Source organism: Centrocercus urophasianus, unplaced genomic scaffold, assembly GCF_019232065.1.
Source record: "Centrocercus urophasianus isolate 14NV4802_14NV808 unplaced genomic scaffold, USGS_Curo_1.0 seq_16, whole genome shotgun sequence".
Lineage (NCBI taxonomy): Eukaryota > Metazoa > Chordata > Aves > Galliformes > Phasianidae > Centrocercus > Centrocercus urophasianus.
In genome coordinates, this window is record NW_024884711.1 from 19878114 (window position 1) to 19885766 (window position 7653).

The window sequence follows — 7653 nt, forward strand, 5'->3', positions numbered from 1 at the left end:
GACCATGTCCCTCAGTGCCACATCGACATGGCTCTTGAACATCCCTAGGAAAAGGGACACCCCACCTCCATCAGGCAGCCTGTTCCAATGCATCACTGCTCTTCCAGATAATAACTTTTTCCTAATATTCAGCCTTAACCTCTCCTGACATAACTAAAAGCCATTACCCCTCATTCTATTGCTGTTACCTGGGAGAAGACACCAACCCTTATCTCGATCTCTTTTGAGCAATTATTACGAACTGCTTTGGTGTGTATACCACTGCAAGATTAGGGTCCAAGACATATTCTTATCTTTTTTGGGTTTCACAAGGAACATAGGATTCCTCCAGCCAGGATCGCCTTTGATGTTTGTGCTGGTACACAGCACCGCAGTCTCACTCCATCAGGGTTTGGTTCTAGAGAAGTTGCTGGTGGTGGTTGGTTCCTGGTCAGCAGTGGAAGCTGCATCTCCTTTCTGGTGAATTCACAGCAATTCTTAATAGGAACTTGTCATCAAAACAATTTAAGAAGGAAATTCTAAAAACATTTTGTTCTTTGTAATTTGGCTGGCAGCCGTCTGCTAAGGAAAGCCACAGCAAGCTATCGGTCCCTGCCAGCAGTGAGACAGAGAGGCTGAACAGCAGCAGCCTTTGTCTTTCCTGGGCTGTCACTCAGATCTTTTTTGGAAACATCTTTTTTCCCATGCTCTTTGATATTTTGCCAGACTTCTGCAATTAAATAAAACACTTCCCCCTCCCCTCCCCCCACCATCATGCAATGATGAAGACTGGTGGCTCTTTTGCTGATGTACTTCTATCTCTCAGCTGCTAGCCAGGCAACAAATTAAAAATTCTCCGATGTTTGTGACCACAAATTAAATCTGAATGCGCAACAGCTGCTGAAGCTTTCTGTCTGTTTCTAAACTTGTCAGATACAGCCCATCTCTGCTGCTGGAGCTTTGCAAGGTGACGGGTTAAGTGAAAAATACTTTGTGTTTTCTTTTTCCTTTGCTAATTAAGCTGCTTTGATTTTGAAGGCAATTGGGCTTACTGAGGATGCACATTTACTGACTTGAGTTACTGGCCTTATTGGGCTACCATTCTGTTCTTTTGGGCCCAAACTCGGCAGAAGGCAAAGCAGGTAGAATCACTTTCTTGGATGCAGTTTCCTTTTAATTTTGTTGCGAAGACCAATTTCAGAAATGGTTTGTTGCCTTCTCAATAGGAAACACTACCTCGAATGTATACCCTTTCCTAAACACAAGAAGTCATCAGCCTATCAAATGTTTTTGTTGGGTTTTGTTGGAAATACTCAGGTATAAAGTTACTGTACCATTGTTCCTTTTGTTATCAGGCTGAATTATTCAATACTATCAGCCACTGCCCTTCTTCTAAGAAGAACTCTTTCCCTATTAATTATTAAAAGATACACCTCCATGTTGTTAATTAATGCCAGTATTTCTTACTAAGGGACACAGCTCTTACAGTACTGCCTAGTACAAGATTACTTCTTCAGATCCAAGTAGGCATCCAGCCATATCCTCTGCAGCTTGTTTTGTACCCACTTGGGGCAGTTATAAAATCTGCAGGGCATATCACATCTGGTACAGGTCATCACAGGCTTCAATTAAGTAAATAGAGCTGTGAAAATGAATGTAGCCCAGGCCTGGGTTTTTTCCTCCCTTCACCTCTCTGGTTCTGTTCACAAGTTTTAGAACAAACTTGGAACAGCATGCTTAGATTTAGCATACAACTTGCTGTTCCATCACTGAGCGGTGCTAAGTGCTGTCACTTCTGGTGGTGGTCAGAAGTACATCAGTACTGCTGCTCCTATTAGGTTGAAACTTTCTTCGCATTCTGGCTCTGGCCAGAACTAGACTGTCTTAATTTTTTTTAAATGGATAATTTCACATTGTTAGTTTCAAAAGGGCTCTTCTGCAGCTGGGGAAGAATCTTTCCTTTGTAGAAAACTTCTACTTGATTTTTATCTTTTTAAAGCTTAGTATTTAAACAGCTGCTCCAAATGAGAACTCCGAGTATTTGTCTCTCCAGCCTTTTTCTCTATAGGGGACAAATATTGCACTCCAATGCTACAATAATCCAGAGCTGCCTGAAACAAGCAAGAGCAGAGTTTGTCCTTTCCTGCTCTTCCCCCACGTTTCTGATGCCTATTCTCCACTTCCTTGCACTCTCTTTGTTCTCCTGCCCTTCTTTGCTGCCTTTCAATGCCACTGGCAACAGGAGGAGCAACAAGCAGTGTGAATTGGCTGTTCTTTCATGGGAAACTGCAATAGGGGATTGTGCACCACACACTTGCGATGCTGCAATCCTCACAGATGGGACAAAAAGTAGTGCTCCCAGAGAGAGGGGGGAGGGATTCTGCAGTGCTACCAGGGCTCGATGCCACTTCTTGCAGTTCAGCAGAGCTTCAAACAGAGATGCTTTGGTAGTTCACTGTCTGTTTCTATTACAGACTGTGGTAATTTCAGGGAGGCTTCCTGCTTGGGGCCTTCTGCAGAAACTCAGTGAGAACTGAGCCCTTAGGGAAAAAACTTTTCTGTTTCTACTGCAATCCCATGTTCTTGTTACTGCTTTGTTTTATTTACTATGTGCGTGAAATCTTAAGATCTGTGTCACTTCTGAGGTACACATATGAAATGCAGAGGCACAAGAGTGTCTTAAAGTACATACCATTGACTTAAAACATGGTGACCCTTTCTCTTGCTCCCTGCTATTACGGAGCACCTAAAACATTACAAGTGAAACATTGTTTGCAGAAATTGATTTTTATCGCTTTATTTTCCCCAGGTTTTCAATGAGTACTTGACAGCACTGACTGGTTCCTTTCTTTCTTTGTCTCACAGTCATTTTTCTTCCCCTGTTGTTTGTATAAAGTCTCTCATGCACATCAAAACCAGGGAGGGGAAAAGCTGGGTAAAGTGAGCCAGGTGTTTGCTGGAGTAGGAATGTCACATGTGATATCTGTACCGTAATTAGTATCAGTTAGCATTCAGTTTGACTTTCTCTTCTAAAATGTGTAAACAAAGGGCCAGCGATAGTAGGAAAAAAGCACATAGAAAACACATAGTGAGTCTAAATGATATCAGTTGTGCTGCAAGACAATCAGGCTTGTTAAAAACCATTGCTAATTCCACTGGGATTTTTAAGGAACATGAAATGCCCCTTGTGCAACTTTTTTCTTTTTTTTTTTTTCCACTGTGTTTGCCAAAGTATTTCTGTTTGCTTTGTTGTGTGGTTTCTTCTTGCTTTATTTTTATTTGTTCAGCCTAACATCAGTCTTTGGATTTCCTTTGAGGGACTACAGGATGACTGCAGCTGATAATGTTACAAACAGTAATATCACATTTGTCAACATGATGATGCAGTATCTTGAAAATTTCCCATATTCCTTTCATACACACAAAGTGGTTCCATAGGATTGTTTTTAAGGCTTTCTGCATCAGCCCTAAGAGGAAGCCAAGCATCTGCAGTCTAAGTTGTATTCCTAATATTTACTGTATGCAGCTGATATCTTAAATTGTTAGTTTTAAGGTGCACACATGATCAAGGCGATGAGCTTCCAGCTAGCTTATCATGGGATATGCAAAGGGCTTATCCTGCCTTGGCAGCTGGCCATGACAGCACGTCCCTGTGCTTGGCACATAACTGTAGTTTGTGGGTAAGTGGCGCCTGTGCTATGGTCAACAAAAGCCTGCAAAGGAAAATGATGTGTATAATCTGTGTGAGTTCAATTGTGCCTCACCATGGTAAGCAGCATGTCCCTGTGCCTGGCCATTTCTCATCACTGTTAAAGGATATTTGAGTCATCTTGGTCACCTGAACCACCTCAATTATTCAGTCACGTCAATTAGTCACCTTGGTTTCCAGTAAAGCACCAGGAAGAGTATATGGAATCAATAAAGCATGCAATTAAAATGTTGTCTGCAGCAAAACAATTCTAAAGAGCTGAATCCAGTGCCAGTGTCCGGTGTCCACATCCTAGATATTTACTGTATTGTTTTGCAAGGAATTCACTGTACCACAATAGGCATTGGCATGCAGTCGTGAGTTTCTTCCTGGAATAAAACCAGTTTCCTGGCAGAACTACAGTACTTATGCCATTCCACCCCAACCTCAAGGCAGCCCTTTCTGGCACCAGGCAGGGAAGGACCACATAGGCAAGGCTTGCATGTTGGAGGAACCTTTGCTGTACTGGGAATGCCAGGCACAGACACACAAGGTGTTGCAGAGGTGCTGGCAGTGATGGGCATTACAAGCCAGAGGCAAGGGAAGCTCAAATCTAGCATATAAAATAAAATAGCTTTTTGGAATGGAAAATTCTTCTCTGAAGATAAAAAGCTCTTTGGGACCCTTATTTATTTATTTTTAGTGAAACACTGTAGACAGAGAAAGGGAAATTAGGACAGGAAAATATGCCACTGTAGTACAGTGGTTAGAGCAACCCACAACTAGGTCAGAAATCAGCTCCTCCTAAAGCACAAAGATGTAGCAGGTACTGGGTTTAGTAATTCTGGCAAGCAGTTACAAATGACAAACAATGAAATAACAGTTCAGTCTCCTTCGACTGACAGATGCTAGGTGTATTCTTCAAGAAACTGTCTGACCAAAATCACAATGGCACAAAGCTCTTGAGTTAAGCCTGGACAGTTAAATCACTGTTAGAAAGCTCCTTAGACTGGAATCTTTTTGCAAGAGAAACAGTGACAGGCAGGTGTGAAGCCATTGTATGGGACTGAGCCGCTGGGTGTCCACTCACTGTCTAAGCCTTTCTTTAAAATTCCATGATCTGCCATGCAGGGGGTGAAAATAACATTTGAGTGTAATGATAGCACATCTGCTTGTTAATTCAGCTGATACCCATTTCTTTTGAATTGTCCCATGAATGGTGCTTTCCAGACAAAAGATGGACTTGGTGAAGTTTGTCCCTGTTATGCTTCTAGACAGGTGAGATTTGAAGGAAAGGAAAAAAGAAAGAAAGGAATAACTCCAGGACTCTGATTTTAAAGGGAAAGTGTGTTTCAGAGGTCAGTCTTCTGAAAGTATTAAAAGAGGCAAATATTTAATGGATTTATAAACAGTCCTTGAGATTTTCTGAAGCTCTTATCTTAATTGTAAGAATTGCCGTTTTCTGCACATTTAAAATTCTTTCTGAATTAAGATGATAGAGGATTAGGATAAGGATAGTTTGTTACTGCTAATGTATTAAAGAAACAAGTAATCAGAGGCTGAAAATAGAGGTGTAACGGCATTTGGAATAGTAACACTTCAAAGGCATGAATAAGCTCATTCCTTCTGTCTGAGGTCAGAATTCAGGGACATCCCAGAACAGGCTGATCTCAGTTTAGTGGGGAAGGAAAAAAGGCAGAATTCTACACACAGGCAGCTGAATGCTCTAATGCCTCCTGCAGCCAAATCAGAAATTTCTTATGCCCTTAAGCATAAGGTATTTGTGCACCTCTCTGCAGGTGCAGGCTTGCTGCAGAGGCTCCCTCTTGGAGACAGTGCTCTTTGTGCTCAGCACCAGCAGGAGGTGGGGGGAATCATTGGGAACAGCGTGGTGTGCTGGCACCAGATCCCTGTGACATTCTGTTCTTCAGGTTGGAGATAAAACCAGCAAACTTCGGTGATAAACATAAGACAAGACCTCCAAGGTTAATGAGACAAGTGATTGCCTAGGACTAATAGTAGGGTGGAAGCAGTGGGGAGTATAAGCAGTTGTCAAATTAATTGCAGTTTTTATTGGTTTTATGTTGCGTCTGCTGCAGGTTCTCATAATCATCACATCCTAAAGATTTCCACTTTATCCGGTTCAGGTGGAAAACATCACCACTTGATTTGGTTTGGAGAGGAAAATGAGTACCATGCACTGTGTGCCTTCACCGGTGATTCCCTGGGAGCATTCCCAGAAAGCTTCAAGTAATCAAACATCATACGCTAAGGAGCAGAAATCTAAAATGTTTTTGGGGAAATGGAAAAGCAGGAAGGCCTGAGCAAAAGGCTTTGTGCTACATGAGCAGATGGATGGGGAGAAAAGCTTTGCATCTCAAATGAAAATTCCAGCATATACACTTGATGCGAGCTGTGTAAGTGCTTGTCACTGGGTCTGTCTGTTGCCTGTGTCCCTGACCATTGCTTGTTGCTGTGCCTGCCACAAAACCATGAGAAAAACCAGTTGGAAAGGACCCCATAGATCGTCACATTCAAACTGCTGCTCAAAGTAGGGATAACTCTTACGATGAAACACTGTGACAGGCCTGCTCTAGGCCAGGGTCACAACTTAAAAGTGTAGACAATAAAAAAAACCAAATTGAATGCTTAGTCTAAGAAATGTATGTATTTGGTTTTGGGAAAAAAAAAGCAGCCATTGCACTTCAGCTTCACTTCATTCTTTCAGCTGCTCTGCGTCATGCTCCAGATAAGCAAGTTCATTCCAAAACGCACCCAACTGATTTTTAATTTCTCAAGGGCACAAGCTGCCAATGAATGCTGTGTTTTTCCCGAGCACAAGGCCATTTGCTTAATAATATTCAGTGAATATATGTTTTGTTTTTCTTTATTCAGGGTCAAAACAAGCTGAGAAATAATAGAAAGGGAGAAGGCAGGCAATGCACAGGAAGATGTGCAGCCCTGTATACATCATGCATTCAGAAGGCAGAGCAGCCCTTATTTTTTTTTTCCCCCTACACCTTTATGTGCTGACATTTTCTTTGACTTTCTGCTCATCGCTTGTGAGAGAATGGAGTTGCTTGGCCCAAACTGCAATCACCAGATGAAAGCAATTCACAGAGAGAGTAGAAAGACTGAATGAGAAATCATAGTGTACCGTGTTCTGTTTTCTTTGTGATTTCTGCAAGGCACAGTCAACATGCTCACCCGGCTCCACTACCTTGGCTTACTTACATTAAAGTTACTGCACTCACACTGTGATGACGTGAGAATCTCTCAGAAACAGGAAAAAAACAGCATAGTTGTAAACAAAATCTTGAAAATATGAGCAGCAAATGGCTCAGAATTCAGAAGGTAAATTTAAAGAATCCAATTTCCTTCATAACATCAGTCTTAAGCTAGTGACATTACTCATTTAGACACTTGATGTACATTTTGAAGCAATTAGTACAGTAATAAATACTTGGTCTCTGCCCCTTGCAGTTCATCTTTCTTTAAAATACCTCCTTAATAGAGCCACTGAGCTTCTTTTCTTGCAAAGAGGAGCTGCTAATAAGCTGAACACAGTACTTTTAAGTATGCATAAGGAGCATATAGAAAAAAGCAACGGCTGTTTCCTCTCGTTAGCCAAACAATCTGCTGCTGCCAGCCAGTTCTGCTTAATATCCACCATCATCTGTGCGCAAGCTGGGAAGCAGTTCCATCATCTGGCCTTCTCTCTTGAAAGTATTGAATGAGTATCTGGCTCTTATAGACACACGGTAACACACGGTAAAAGTGCTCAGTATGGTCATCTGTTAGCACAGCTTTCAGTGGTCTTCTTGCAAGCAGATGAGGTTAATAGTGTGCTAAGTGCCAAGAAACTACCAAAGAGAAGAAAACACCTCTTACAGTTTGCTACTTGGAGCATCCGCTGACACCCAGAGTTTGTGGATGAAACTGCAAGCTCTTGCACTTACTTCATACTCACTTCTTCACTGTTGAGA